This window comes from Olea europaea, chromosome 10 (genome assembly GCF_002742605.1).
Source record: "Olea europaea var. sylvestris chromosome 10, O_europaea_v1, whole genome shotgun sequence".
NCBI classification, from domain to species: Eukaryota; Viridiplantae; Streptophyta; class Magnoliopsida; order Lamiales; family Oleaceae; genus Olea; species Olea europaea.
Window position 1 is genome coordinate 44,873,858 of NC_036246.1, and position 16,681 is coordinate 44,890,538.

The 16,681-nt window shown below is 37.0% G+C and overlaps 1 pseudogene; it reads right to left on the reverse strand.

Moving 5' to 3' along the window:
* LOC111400742 overlaps positions 1-16,681 on the reverse strand; it is a 30,916-nt pseudogene that overhangs the window by 2,843 nt on the left and 11,392 nt on the right.

Sequence of the window (16,681 nt, forward strand, 5' to 3'; positions counted from 1 at the left end):
AATTAAGTTTCAATAATCTGATTATTCTTCATGTCGTTTAATACATTTCAGTATATTAAGTATGTAAATAGCCATCTGTTATTTGAATGTTAAAATGCATATTCCATACTCTGTAGCTGTGTATTGTGCACTAGTAATTATACATGAGACTGTAAAAATCTCAACTTCCCATGGATCATAACATTGAGACAGAGTTATGCTTATGCAAGTGTTGCACGTATTCCAGTTTAAAGAAGTGCAGAAGTGCATTTTGTTTTAGCTTATTTCATTCATTTGCAGTATGGGACATGTTTGTCTAGCTTTATGATTTTGATAAAAATCAAAGATAAATGTCTCTTATATAACATTAATTGAAGTGAGTCTTGTGGAGTTTAGTTTAGGGACATGTTTGTCTAGCTTTATTCTGTTGACATAGAATAATTTTCAGTTTTAGTATGATCAAAGTGACACTATCAAAATATATTATGTAACTTCATTCTTTGTTGTTCATCATTTCAGCATGAGAGGAAGGAATGTTGGCATATGTCACAGTTGTCGAAGCAAGTGGCACTCATTCGAGGAATGCACGAGAAAACGTCGTTACCCAAGGTGTCCACATGGATTTCAGAAATGTTTTGAGGTTGAAAAACAAACACATAACAAAGGACGACTATTCAACATTTGTAGTAAGAACTGCGGATTTTTTGACTGGGTGGATGAAGGAGAATCAAGTGAACAGTGTAGTCACTTCAATGAGGTGATGCCAGAGAATGAGGAAGTTGAAGATTTGCCAAACATGCTCGAAACTTTGGCCCGAGTAACTGAGAAATGAGTCATCGAGGTGTTATTACAAGTGACATTCCGCAAGGGAAGAGGATGCTTGGACTGGAATGGGAAAGAAAAATGACCAGCTTGATTATTAGTATTTTTCGTTAATGGGTTGTTCGAGTTTTATTCGTAATTTGATGACTTTTGTGGCATTATTATGTATTTTGTGTCAAACAAGAATTATGTTAACTGCATCTGTGTTTGTTCGACTTATATGTGCTTTTTATAAGCAATGAATGATAGATGCAGGAGATTTATTATCGGATGTCAATAGGAATTTTTACATGTGCTGGTAGAGGTGGTTGCCGGTGTTGATGAAAGGTGATGGCTGTAATAAATCGCTCTACTCTGAGTGTGTAGGCGGTATAGTGGTGGCGAAAAGCGTCAGGCGATGACGTTTTTCATTTGGTAATTTACTGATGAATTCTCAATTGTAAAACATTTTGGTTTGCTATAGAACTGCAGTAGTTTCATGTAAAATAGTTCATAGATTAGATAGATGGGTAATTTTGCATCTGAAATATACAAATCCGAGGCTTTGTAGAAATCCGTATCCAGTATAAATCTGACATCCAAAATTTGGCTATTTGTTATCATCAATGAAGTTGCACATAAGCAGATTGCTAAGTAGCAACATCACAATTTACAAAATAAGGCATAACTCATATCGAATTGAAGTGAAACCAAGTCCCGTGGATAGATAATTCGAAGAGATATCGAACCCAACTAGTCTCGACATTGGCTATGGAAAAATTCAAATACGAGCTAGAAAAGATGACTAGCAAACCACTCTGCAGAATGTAATTTTCATAAGAAGTTTGAATTATATTATTCACCTATTTAAAAATAAGACTGAATAGCGCATTACCCTTTACCTCACCAATAGTAAGAATTCCCCACCTACTGAAATTGGTGGAAAACATCCCTATATGAAACTTGAATTGTTAATTTGAATATATTTAGTTTAGCTTTTGTTCTTTGAGGTTCTTGTTATCTAGTGCATGGCACGTGCGACTACTATGGATTTAGATCCTTTTGACCTGAAGATTGAACTTACTTTTCATCGAAAACTACGAAAACAGAAAGAGTATCATGGAACGTCCTCCTAAAAAACCATTGCAATTTTTATCCCTCAGACTGTTGTTGGAGCTCAATCTAGCATAGCTCCAAGGGGACAGAAGAAAATAATTTTGAAACAAAAAAATTGGGCAATTGGTACACTTCAAACTCACTTGCAATTCTCAGGTCTTCCTCATAGAGATTCCCATGATAACTGGCACAATTTCTGGAGGCTTGCAATACGTTAAACATCAATGGAATATCCAATGTTCTATTCTCAATCTCATTAAGGGACTCAATCTCATTAAGGGACATAGCAAAGATTTGGCTACATTCATAACCTCCTTGGACACTAACTACATGGAACGATTTATTCAAATAATTCTTGATGAAATATTTTCATCCTACACAGTCTCTAAAATTGAGGAATGAAATCAATTAAACTACAAGAAATTTGTACTTTCCCTACAAAATTTTGGGAGACAAATTGAAATTTGTGGGTGGAATTCACCTTTCCCTACAAAAAAGACATTTTGTAAGGCTATAATTTGTTTCAAAATTTTAAATAGTCCAAAGAGTTGTGCCCACAAAATTTTGTATTTTTACCAGACAAAAAATTTGATGGGCAAAGTATATCTTTTGCCTACAGAAATATTTTCCATGTTTGTAGGATAATAATAAGCGGGAAATTTTTCGATTTTTATTTGTATTTTTTATCCCTAATAATAAGCGGCAAAATATAACTCATGTTCTCATATCCCCCTGCTTCAACAACCCCTGAGTTGAAACTTTTATGCAACGGAATTCCTGCCAAGTCATTCACTTCAAGTTTTCGTTTCACATTTGCACTCAACTCTCTATTGCAGCGATACAACCTAGACTTGGAAGGGCTAGTTCTATGATTATGCTCAAGGTGGACTGTATTAATTCTCCACATGCCATGACTATCTGAAGAACTAGAGATCCTTGCTTTACAATCCGTCTTACTGATTGGTCGTGGATTTAAAGAGCCGCTTGCATTAGTCGTTCTCCGACCTTCACGACTACATGTCAAGGTCACATATTTCAACAATCCATCATCCCCCTTCTCCGAGTTTCTTCTTCGGACTGGAAAATCGACATCATAAGCATATCTCTTATAGAAGTCAACCAATTGTTTCTCGTCATTGAACATCATACCCACCTCCGGCAAGATCGGCCCATTGTGTCCCAATGTTTCTTCTTCCACCTTGATGGAATTCTCTGCAACACTGTCATTATCTAGTGCCGAACAAGTTCATCAGTCCCGTGTTCCATACTTCCTATGCTGTAAGAAAATAAGATGTAATGTAGGTCATCACATAAACTCTAGTATGTGTGTACCGAAAATATTTGATATTCCATCAAATGTTTGTGAATAAATATCTCAAATGGTTGTTAGTAAGAAAAAAAATTATACTTGCATATATGGCGAATCACTCTAACAACTGCAAAGTATGATAAGTACAAGAAATATTTAGCATGAAAACTGCACCAGTGGCATCAGCTGCACCAAAAGGAATTATCTTGATTTTACTAGGAAATGATATGTTTAATGTCATCGAATTTTATCACTGTAGTTCATTCGGCAACACTTTTTCTTCTTTTAAATTGTTTTCTGGCTCTAATTCTTTTATGTGTTATAGCTGCCCCATCAATGTATAATGCTAATGCATCTAATAGTGGAAACTGAAAGCTAAGTTGAGTTGTCCTTAAAGCAATTTCAAATATGAGTCAAGTAACGAATATACTTCCATAAGTTCTTTCAGGTTACAAAATAAGAAATGGGGCATTTTTCCATTTTTCATCTCCAACTCATCCTTCTAGACAATTTCCTCTTTGTATATCTAAACTATTTACCTATTTAAATTTTCTCAAGCTGTACTTTCCAATCAAAGTCCAATATGTTGTATATCTGTCAGCCTCAAGAGGCAGTTTTGAATTACAGATTTGGTATAGACACTAAAAATATTTTTCTGTATTTTTGATTATTCAACACCCATTATCTATCTGTTATTTGAATGTTTCAATGGCGAATAATATTTTATGGGTTTTTGATTTCATGCAGATTTTCATACCAGAGGATAAAAATGGTGTTCTGGGTTTCCGGTTACGGATCATTACTACGATGAAAAAATAATTGGGTAGCATGTCGAACATATCGTGGGAAAATGTCTCAGAATCTGTGGTACATCATGCTGAACACAGAAACCCTTCAGGTGCAGCCCCCATTTCGTTGTGTCAACGTAGAGGACATGGGGGAAATGCCGAACACAGGAATGGAAACGAGAAAATTGGAGGAAATGATGAAGGCTTTTGACTGGAGGTGAGTGCCCAATTATCTTCCCGTCGCTGGAGAGGGAATGGAATGGGGATGAAATTGACAAAATGGACGGAGAGGGAATGGAACGAGAATGGGGAAGTCGGGGAGAAAAAGGACGTGATTTTCCCGCTTTTTGCCAATCTGTGGGTCTTCCATTTTTTTGGGCAGCCCTTATTTGTTTTATTTTTTAGAACTTCCAGCTCAGCTTTTGTCCATCCACCTCAGATTTTTCAAATTTTCTGTAAGACTTCTGTCAAAATCAATCTGTTAGCCCAGCATTTTCCAAAATTCAGTATATGACGCCTGCAGTTAAGGACAATGCATGACTTACAAAAGAGAAGATTTGATTGATAGATTTTAAAGACAAAAGTAGATTATAGAGAACAGAAATTGTGGTCGCTTCAAATACTATCAAAATGAAAGAAGCGAGATATACATAAACAGCAATTGGACGCGGAGCCTGAAATTTTTCAATGTGGGGGCAAAATTAAGTTGCAAAACTTTTTTGAAACAACATAAGCTCAATGACAGCCAGAACCATGATGGATGTTAGATTTTGGTGGAATTAGAAAACCCTAGATATTAGGAATAAAAGACAAATGAAGTGGTGATTTGGGGGGTCATGAGCAAAAGTAGTGCACAGTGCTAAGAAAGGAATCATTAATAAAATTTTGAATTTCGGGGGAAAAGCAAAAATAAATAAATAAATAAATTGAGATTCTGTGGGTTTAGTGCCTCAGTGGCCCCTACATGTTCCCATGTGGCTCTGCCATGCCAACAATGATACAATTTGGCAATGCAGAAAGTAAATACATCAAACTAAGGATTATGTAAGACACAAGCTTTTAGATGATGCCAAATAAAACTAAAATTGAACAAATGCTATCTTCTCCATGCATAGAGATGAGACAAATCTATATTGTCTAAGCTTTTTGTAAATCTTGGGGTCATCTAATGGAAAAATTGTGCACGAGAAAATTCTGCTTGACACGTACGTTTTTTGTTAGTCTTATTGTGGAGGATGATGAAGTTCTCTAACTGGAATGACTAACATAAATTACAGAGAAGGAGATTCAAAGTTTATCTATATGCTCAATCTTAAGTGGCATTTGGTACGCATGTATGGGATGGTTGCCAAGGGGGATAAACTTAGGACTGCAATGAGCATGATATTGGCGTAGAAGTGACATGTGATATCATATGATATCCATTGATAAAATAAGATATACATTGTTTGGTAAATATAAAAATGAAGATAGCAACGAAATCAAAATTCCCAAGCTTGACTCCATTCTTGCATAAAACAAGGTAATAGAATCAAAATAATGAATTGGCGAGCATGCCTTAATGTCAAACTTGGTTATATTCTTAAATTGAGATTAGTACGTTAAAATGCAAAATTTGAAAAAGAAAAAAGAGGAGAGAGAAAACAATTCAACTTGTTTGAATCCCCAACTAACATGATATGCAGCAAATTCATGTCCTATTCATCTAGAGCTATCAAATATCATGACATAATGTGCTACATACACTTAGGCCTAGCCAACGCTAAACCTCGTCTATATCTCTCTATTTTCTATTCCTTTTTAGGAAATGCAGTTCTTTAATTGCTGAAAATTTTTAAATTTGAAAATTAACAAACTTGGGATCTACATGAGTGTGATTTCGCTTATAAGAATTTGAATTCTGTGTGAGGTTTTCACTTGAGAGTGTCCATGGTGATGTTTGGCAATGCCCCTTGTTAGGTCTAAAAGTGTAATTGGCGATTCTGTGGACAAAACGGATTAAGTTGTATAATTGTAAAAGTCAGGGACTTAAGGTGCAATTTGTATAGATGAGGTAAATTAGTGTTCGAGTTGTTGAAGGAGTCCAAGATGTCCAAGAAGATCACACAAGATCATCGGAATGCAATTGGAAGTCTAAAGGATATCAAAGAGCCGCACAAATTATGTTCTGGATTTTCAGTCATAACTTTAAATACATTTTCTATATAGAAAACGTTGGAATTTGGACAAGGCTAATTCTAAAAGAATTGTAGCCCTTTGAGTTAGCTTTCCAACGCAACTTGAATCACTTCAATTAGACATCGAACAAGAAAGTTATGATAAAAATACTGATGACTACTCACTATCGCTCGCTTCTCCCTGGCATTTCGCTCGAGCGACAAAAATATAATACCTCTCGCTCGATTCTCACTAGCTCTCGCTCGAGTGAGACTCCTATACGGAAAAAACCCTATTTCACATTTTTGAAGTGTTTTACTTGGCCCATACCACCTAGACACCTTCAAGTATAAATACTTAAGCCCTAGGACGAAATTTTAGAGGTTGCAACATTATTCTTTGAGTGCATAACATCTTCATATCTTTGTTCAAGAGATCTAAGGCAAAATCAATTGGAGAATTCATCAACATAATTCTTTTGATCTGGCAACCATTGTTTTGGGGAAAAAATATCGAATCTACATAACCCAAAACACCTTGTTTCCTTAATCTATTGAGGAAGGGACTCTCTCATTGGAGGATTGAGAGAGGTGGATTAAGGTGTAGTTACAAGCACAAGAACGGACGGTTCTTGTTGTTCCATTTGGTGATACAATTAACTAAGGACCAGGAGGTTGTAGTGGACAGCAGACTGGACTGCAAGAGGTAGATTAGGAAGTCTAGCAAGATGCTAGAAGTATCTATAGCAGTAGATCGTGAGATTGGAACAGCGGGTCTGATTGGTTACGAAGTTTGGTATAACTTGTACTTGCTGTATTGGTATAGTGGAGGTAACTGGCTTGGTCCTGAAGTTTTATTCACGTTGGGGTTTCTCCATCATCATATTGTTTGTTATTTACTGCTTTGCATAATATACAAACTGCGGCATTCCAACATAGGTTAATTGACTTGTATGATTAATCACCTAGACAACTAATTAAAGTGACTTGTTGCTTTAGTTATATTAATTCCGCACGTAAGGTTAAATTGGTTAAAGTGAAATCTAGAACGTAAACTTGGTAACGCATAAAATTTGAACTTGATACTGTATCACGTTAGTCGAACTTTCTAGCATATCTAAGCATTCTAAGTCAAATTTTTTTTCACCCCTGGTAGTGGGGGAAAAAAGTGGAAGAAATTGGGTTCTGGAGGGATAAGGTGGAGATAGGTTTTTGTAGGGGTATGGTCACGATGGTCATTGTTGGTTGACTTGGGGAGAGGCAGTTTATTGTTGATAGTTGGCAGAATTGAATGGTGGCATTTGAAGAAAAACGTGTTGGGAAAGATGAGGAAAGGGCTTGAGATGAAGGTAGAGAGATGAGTAGCTGGAAATGGTAGGGTAGAAGGGGAAGGGTGGTGGTGCTACAGAGAAGTGCGCCAAGTCAAGGTGATGTCGAAGAAATGTGAAAGATGGCATGGATGCTCATTAGTTGCTAGAAAAGGAAATGATTCATTACTTTTGGATTTCATTAATTGGAGATTTGACACCACAAAAATGGGTACCATTCCCAAATATCAAGAATGGCCAGCTCTTGGAGTAAGGGATGAGAGAACCATGTCATCGGGAATGATAATGTCCCGAGAATGGACGTTCCTCAAAATTACTCAAATCATTCCCATGCCCATTCCTTCATAGCAAATTCCACCACATCGAATTACAACCAAAAATATCAAATGTCAAAAGCTATTAAAAGATTTATGTTACCTAAGAAATTGTTACTACTGAACATTAATTTCGCAAAAGTATTTTCCAACACGAACTCATTATAGCAATATAGATCACCTGCATAACTGGACTCCGGTCCTTTCTATTTGGCAACGAGCTTTTTATTATCTAACTAAAATTTACAAAATTAAATGCTTCAAGCTTTAATTTTTACTTATCAATGTAGGAATTGGTTCAAATATTAAATGAAAAGGTGTGTAAAAATTGGAAAATGAACAGGTGTGTAAAAAAATGGAAAATGAAAAGGTGTGACTACGTGTCAACTTCGACCAAATATTTGGACTTGATCCGATGGTCAAATTACAAAAGTAAATAGACCAACTTAGTTTACTCGTCGAGTAGATTGTTGTGGTATATTTGGAATCTCGAAACCAATTTCGGATGAATGAGAAATTACGAATCAAAGTTGGAAGAAATGAAGTGTTGCAACTTTTCGAAAAGTGCAGGTTTTGGCCAAGTGTTGCAACTTTTTTGAAATGATGCATGTTTTGGCGCACACTACTTCATTTGCACCATTTCTACATCTATAAATAGAACCCTATGGACATGATTTTGGATACACCAATTACATTGAGCATTCATTCTTCTCTTGCAATTCTCTTCTTTCTAATTCTATAGCATTTCATACATTTCCTTTGTAGAGTAGAAATTTTGTCAAAAGTTCATCGGTTTCTTGTGGTTTGGAGTGCTACTACCACAAGTTATGAATCCATTGTATCTTGGGAGACAAATGTCATTCACTGTAAGCACCGTAGCAGAGCAATTTGTCTTAAAGAAAGAGATAATATCTCGCTTTGGATTATTCTCTATTTCTACTCCTTCTTAATCCTTATTTTGCGTAATCTTTATACCGAAACTCTGTCCAAATTTTCATTCATATAAATTGTATTTTGATCAAGCTCTTGCAGGTTAAAACTGGTCAAACAAATATATCAAAAACCAACCCTTACATAACCCTTTTTATAAGTTGTCTCCAACAATCTTAAGACAAATTCGTGTGTCTTTGTGGTTGGTTGTGGACAAACATTACTTTGTTTGAATAGTACTTTGTGTACTATTCCTCCACCGATATTATCATCATTTTGTTGAACTTCTGTTTGTGTAATAGAAATGATTACCATCGGGACTTCGTTAAGTCAAAATGATTCCAATAATGTGGTACCACCCATGGCCATACTGTTACATAATACTACTATCTCACATGGGGAAAAATCGAAAAATTTTGCAGGAGGAGACTTCAAGAGGTGGCAACAAAAGATGTTGTTTTATCTCACCACTCTTAATTTGGCTAGATTTCTAAAGGAAACTGCACCGGCTGTACAAGAAGGGGAAAATAATCGTGAATCGATTATTGCTTTGGATGCATGGAAACACTCGGATTTCCTATGCAAGAACTATATCCTAAACGCATTGGATAATACACTAGATGGGGTGTATAGTTCAAAGGAATCAACCAAGGAACTATGAGATTCTTTGGAGACAAAGTACAAGATCGAGGATGCCGGAATAAAGAAGTTCATTGTTGGCAAATTTTTGGACTACAAGATGGTGGATTCCAAAATCGTAATTAGTCAAGTGCAAGAGATTCAAGTCTTGTTACACAACATCCACGCCGAGAAAATGGAATTGAGTGAATCATTCCAAGTGGCTGCCATTATTGAGAAACTCCCTCCTATGTGGAGAGATTTCAAAAATTACCTCAAGCACAAACACAAGGAAATGAACTTGGAAGAATTGATTGTGTACTTGAGGATTGAAGAGGACAATTGGAAAATCGAACGGAGGCCAGTTGATCAAGATAGTGCAAATTTTGTTGAAATGGAACCAAAGGCAACAAACAAGAAACGAAAGGCTCCTAATTATGCACCACGAAGAGACAATTCCAAAAAGGTTAAAAAGTTCAAAGGAAATTATTACAACTGTGGCAAGGTTGGACATCATTCAAGTGAATGTCGAAAGCCAAAGAAGAATGCTCAAGCCCATATGGTTGCAAATAACACTCTATCCGATGGATTGCAAGAAATGAGTTTATCTATAGTAGTGTCCGAATGCAACATGATTGGAAATACTAGAGAATGGTGGATTGACACCAACGTTACCCGCCATGTGTGTGCGGACAAGGGGATGTTCTCCAACTATCAAGAATTTAATGGGGAACAACTATACATGGGAAATTCTGCAAGTTCCAAAGTTAAAGGACAAGGCAAAGTCACTTTGAAGATGACATCCGGGAAAGAACTCGTTCTCAACAACGTCCTACATGTGCCCGATATAAGAAAGAATTTAGTGTCCAGGTCTCTACTTAGCAAAAATGGTTTTAAACTTGTATTTGTATCTGATAAATTTATGTTGTCTAAAAGTGAGATGTATGTAGGAAAATGATACATGTGTGATGGAATGTTCAAGTTGAACGTTCTTACAATTGTATCGAAACAAGTCGTTATGAATAAAATTATAAATTTCATTTACTTGCTTGAGCCTTCATGTTTGTGGCATAGTCGATTAGGACATGTGAATTACAAATCGTTGCGCAAACTACTAAATCAAAGTTTAATTCCGGCGCATAAAATCAATCCTAATAATAAATGTGAAATATGCGTTGAAGTAAAATTGGCTAAAACACCGTTCCATTCAATACAAAGGAACACAACCCCTCTTGAATTGATCCATAACGATATATGTGATCTAAAATTTGTACAAACTCGAGGTGGTAAGAAATACTTTGTAACATTTATTGATAATTGTACAAAGTTTTGCTATGTCATTTTTTTGAGAAGTAAAGACGAAGCCTTAGATGCATTCAAAACCTATATGGTTGAAGTTGAAACACAACTTGAAAAACGAATAAAAAATATTCGTAGTGATAGAGGAGGTGAATATGGGGCACCGTTTGAAGACTTTTGTTCTGAACATGGAATTGTTCATCAAACAACGACACCTTACTCTCCTCAATCAAATGGTGTTGCAGAATGTAAAAACTGAACACTTAAAGAAATGATGAATGCCATGTTAACAAGTTCTGGTTTACCACAGAACATGTGGGGGGAGGCTATTTTAACGACAAATAGTTTTCTTAATAAAATACCTCTTAAGAAAATGGAAGAGACACCATGTGAACTATGGAAAGGCTATCCTCCATCCTACCAATACTTGAAAGTGCGGGGGTGTTTGGTTAAGGTTGAGGTACCTTGATAAGTGTGTTTTTGCACACTTATTTACATCACAAACATGACTTAAATACAAGCAAAATGATTGAATTGTTATTTAATTTTGTCGAATTCATGCAATGTAGGTGATTCTATGGAAATAGTGAAATTCAGGAGAAAAGAGCCGAAAAAGGACCAAATTGGAGCAAAATGAAAATTCAGGGACCAAATTGCAATTATCTAAAAGTTGATCCGATGAACACATCAAGCAATTGATCAAGCTAAGCACCAATTGGAAGTTATAATGGAACATTGGAGCAACTAGAAACAAGAGAGGAGGTCAAGGAGTGAAGGAATGAAACTTGAGGATCAAAATGACTCAATTTAGAAGTTCACTCTACTATGCGGTCGCATAGTAGAAAACCTATGCGGTTGCGAGTAACCCTCCAGGGATTAAAAATGCCATATTTCATAAACCTATGCGGTCGCATAGGTATAACCTGTGCCCGATTTTTGCAGTTTCCTTATATGATTGCAATTCCTTTGGTAACCTGATTTCGACGGGTTTAAATAGCAAACAAACGTCCAAAAGCCGTAAGCAATGAATTGGGAGGCAAAAATATTCATTTTGGAGAGAATTTGAAGGCAAGAACAAGGATTGATGCGAAGATTTACAAGATTTCTTCAAGTTTTGATAACCCGGTGATGTATTTTATTCAAAACTTGATAGATTTCGTTATTTTTATCAGATAGGCTAGATTTCTGTAACTAGGTGATCGATGAACCATGTAATTATTATTAAACTTTTTATTTCATGACTTTGAATTCATAGTTCGATGGGATTATTTGAATGAATTATATTGCTTTATGTATTTCCACAATTAATGTGCACTTAATTTGTGTGAATTTGGTGGTTTAATTCTGAATTTGAGAAAATTGGATTAAACTCGACATAGATAATTCATCATAGGGTCCGATAGGGGATAGAAATATACCCCCATGCCCTATGTAAATCTTTAATTGCTCATAAAAAAATTACATGCGTTTTTGTATAATTGCATCCGTCATAGAAATATAGGCTGGTGATTTATGAGAATAGGTTCAATACATCTCGAGAGAGAGTATTGAATAGATTTAGGAGCATTGATTTGTCAAATTCTCATTGGATTATCAAAATTGAGAAATTAGGGTTTACTTAATAATTATTTGGGGATTCGTGATCCTAGTGCATTCGTTTTACATAGATTTTCATAAATTGACAATGCATTTCATTTATTTTCATAACATTTCGTAATTGAGTCATTCGTTAAGTGAATTTGAGTAATTAGGGTTTGATTTGAAATTAGGGTTTTTCAATTTGGGGATTTCTCCCAAAATTAGGGCTTTTAATTCTAAAATTCATCTTAAGTCAATTAGTTTCGGTTAAGGCTAAAATAAATAAAATTGAACTACTCTTTCTCTGTGGGACGATACTCGGACTTCTAAAGTCTACTTTATTACTTGTCATGACCCGTACACTTGCGGTAATTTAAATCGAAAGAAATATTTTGCGAACAAATTTTTGGCGCCGTTGCTGGGGATCGAATTTAGTTTAATTTTATTTCTTGAGGCAATAATTCGAACTCAATTTTTATTTTACTAGCATAATTTTGTTTTCTATTTTTATTTTTATTTTAGGTTATTATCCTCTATTTGTGTTTTAGTTAATTAAATTGTTTGAATCTCAGTGCTCGTACTGGTTTTAATTCTCAGATTTGCATGTCACGATTGCCTGGAGGAGAATTGATTCCAGCTGATCCTGAAATTGAGCGCACCTTTCATCGACGACAAAGAGATCACCGCGAAGCACAAGTACAAATGGCCAACGAATTAAACAATCCCATGATTCATGCTAACGAAGGAGAGGCAATGGACGAAGGGAATGAGATTCTGGGGGATTTCTTGACTCCTCAAGTAATTCAAAGCCAGTCCAGCATAGTGTATCCACCGTTTGGGCAACCTAATTTTCAGTTGAAGACCAATGTGATACAGCTGTTTCAAAATGGACACCAATTCTATGGCAAGGCTGAGGAGAACCCACACACACACGTATCTCGATTTCTGGTTATGTGTCAACGTTTCAAATACCAAGGGATTTTGGATGACGTTATTAGGTTGAGGATTTTTCCACATACGTTACGAGACAGAGCACTTGAATGGTTGGATTCACTCCCGGTTGCAAGTATCACTACATGGAATGAGCTGGCACACAAGTTCCGCACAAAGTTCTTCTCCCCAGCCAAGATAGTAAAGCTGAGACATGATATATCAGTATTCAATCAAGGAGAAACTGAATCATTTGATGAAGCCTGGAACAGATTTAAAAACATGCTCCGGAAATGCCCTCAGCATGGGTTCGATAAAAAGACCCAGATTCGATTCTTCTACACAGGATTACTTCCATACCATAAGAGCATGGTAGATTCAGCATCAGATGGCTCAATATCCACAAAAACAGTTGACGGGGCATTGGAATTATTTGAGCGAATGGCTACCACATCAGCCATATGGTCTTCTGAGAGGGCGATTCCAAAGAAAACTCCAGGTGTCTACGAGGTGGATGCTTATTCAGCAATCTCTGCAAAAATTGATTCTCTGTATCACAAGGTGGAAAGCATATCACAAGCATCACAAGCTAAGAAGAGCAATTGTGAGGAATGTGGAGCCGAGCACAAAACATCAGACTACCCTATACTCATGCAAGGAATTGAGCAAGCAGATTACGTACAGTGGGGACAACGCCAGCAACATAATCAATATGGTGAGACTTTCAATCCCAGCTCGAAGAAACATCCCAACTTCTCTTGGAGCAACCAGAATCAGAATAAGCTACAGGGGCAATTTCAACAACAGGAGAAGAGGCCTCAATTGGAAGATATGATAGGAAAATTCATGGAGAAGGCCGAAGCTACACTTCAAAATCAAAATGCAGCCATCAAAAATTTGGAAACTCAGATGGGGCAACTAGCCATCGCATTGACTGGCAAAACACCAGGTAACTTATCAAGTAATACAGAAAATAATCCTAAAGAGCAAGCCAAGGCCATTACAACTCGAAGTGGAGTGCAATTACCTGAAATCCATGTCAAGAGACCGGGGGTGATTGGAGAAACATCTTCTTCCGCTGAAGAAGAGACTGTTGTAAAGGAATCAAGTTCAAAGGAAAATTCAGAAGAATCACAAGATAAGGCCAAAGTCACACTCAACCCCTACGAACCTCCGATTTCCTTTCCACAGCGCTTGAAGAAGCAAAAAGTGGAGCAACAATACAAAAAATTTCTAGAAATCTTCAAAAAGCTCCATATCAACATCCCACTAGTTGATGCACTGTTCCAGATGCCTAGCTACGCGAAATTTCTGAAGGATCATGAGACAGTCATGCTTACTGAGGAATGTAGTGCCAGAATTCAGAATAAGCTTCCACCAAAACTAAAAGATCCAGGGAGTTTTACTGTTCCTTGCACAATCGGTGAAGTATATTTTGATAAAGCATTATGTGACCTCGGTGCAAGTATTAATTTAATGCCTTTGTCTGTTTTCAGGAAACTAGGATTGGGAGAAGCTAAAGTAACCACTGTGACACTTCAGCTGGCTGACAGGTCACTGACACATCCCAGAGGAATAATTGAAGATGTGCTTATCAAGGTTGAGAAGTTCATATTCCCAGCGGACTTTCTTATCCTGGATATGGAAGAGGACAAGGACGTTCCATTGATACTTGGCAGACCATTTCTGGCAACAAGGAGAGCGTTAATTGATGTTCAAAGAGGTCAACTGATTTTAAGATTGGGAGAGGAGCAGATATCATTTAATGTATTCAAGGCAATGAAATCACCAACAGAATCTGACAGCTGTTATCAAGTTGACATTATTGACAAGGCAGTACAAGAAACATTCTTACTACACGGTCCATCTGATGCCTATGAGGCATGTATTGCACAATCCCAATCAATCCAGTCAGAATCTTTTGAAGTTGAAACATGTGCAAGATTTTTGGAGACCAACCCGCTATACACACGAAAGAAACACTTCGAGGAACTGGGGACAGGAAATAAAAAGCCACTACCTTCCATTCAGGAGCCACCAGTTTTAGAACTCAAACAACTACCGCCACATCTCAGATATGCTTATTTAGGAGAGTCAAATACACTTCCAGTAATCATTTCGAACACAGTCAGTGAGATGGAGGAGGAAAAACTGCTCAGGGTACTTAGAGAGAACAAGACGGCGATTGGTTGGACAATAGCTGACAGTAAAGGAATCAGTCCTTCCCTGTGTATGCATAAAATCTTAATGGAGGAAAATTGCAAGCCTAGCATAGAAAGTCAAAGAAGATTGAACCCAAACATGAAGAAAGTGGTCAGGGCAGAGATACTCAAGTTATTGGATGCAGAAATTATCTACCCAATTTCAGATAGTGCAAGGATCAGCCCTGTTCAAGTGGTACCGAAAAAAGGGGGAATCACAGTGGTGAAAAATGAGAAGAATGAACTAATTCCCACCAGAACAGTTACGGGTTGGAGAGTTTGCATTGACTATCGCAAACTCAATGCAGCTACACGAAAGGATCACTTCACACTCCCATTCATTGATCAGATGTTGGAGAGGTTGGCTGGACATTCACACTACTGCTTTCTTGATGGATACTCGGGCTATAATCAGATACCTGTCGCACCAGAGGATCAGGAGAAGACCACTTTCACTTGTCCCTACGGTACTTTTGCTTATCGTAGGATGCCTTTTGGTCTGTGCAACGCTCCAGTCACATTTCAGAGGTGCATGATGGCAATATTCTTTGATATGATTGAAAAGTTTATCGAGGTTTTCATGGACGACTTCTTAGTATTTGGATCTTCATTTGATGAATGTCTAAACCACTTGAATTTGGTCTTACAGAGATGCAAGGAGACTAACTTGGTTTTAAATTGGGAAAAATGCCACTTTATGGTGCAGGAAGGCATTGTACTTGGGCATAGGATATCGGCAAAAGGAATTGAGGTAGACAAGGCAAAAATTCAAGTGATTGAGAAATTACCACCGCCTACATCAGTTAAAGGAGTTCGCAGTTTTTTGGGGCACGCTGGGTTCTACCGGAGGTTTATAAAAGATTTCTCGAAGATCACTAAACCTTTGTGCAATTTGCTAATGAAAGATGCAACCTTTGAGTTTAATGAGGATTGTCTCACAGCCTTCAACACTTTAAAGGAAAAGCTTACGACAGCACCAGTAATTGTAGCACCAGACTGGGAATTTCCTTTTGAATTGATATGTGATGCAAGTGATCACGCTGTAGGTGCAGTATTGGGACAATGGAGGAACAAGATTTTTCATGTGATCTACTATGCAAGCAGAACTCTAAATGATGCACAAATAAATTATGCAACCACTGAAAAGGAGCTATTGGCTGTGGTATTTGCATTTGACAAATTCAGATGATACCTCCTCGGGTCTAAAATCATCGTCTATATTGATCATGCTGCATTGAAGTATCTGTTCACAAAGAAGGATGCAAAGCTGAGATTAATTCGTTGGGTGCTATTGTTGCAAGAATTTGACATTGAGATACGCGACAAGAAAGGCA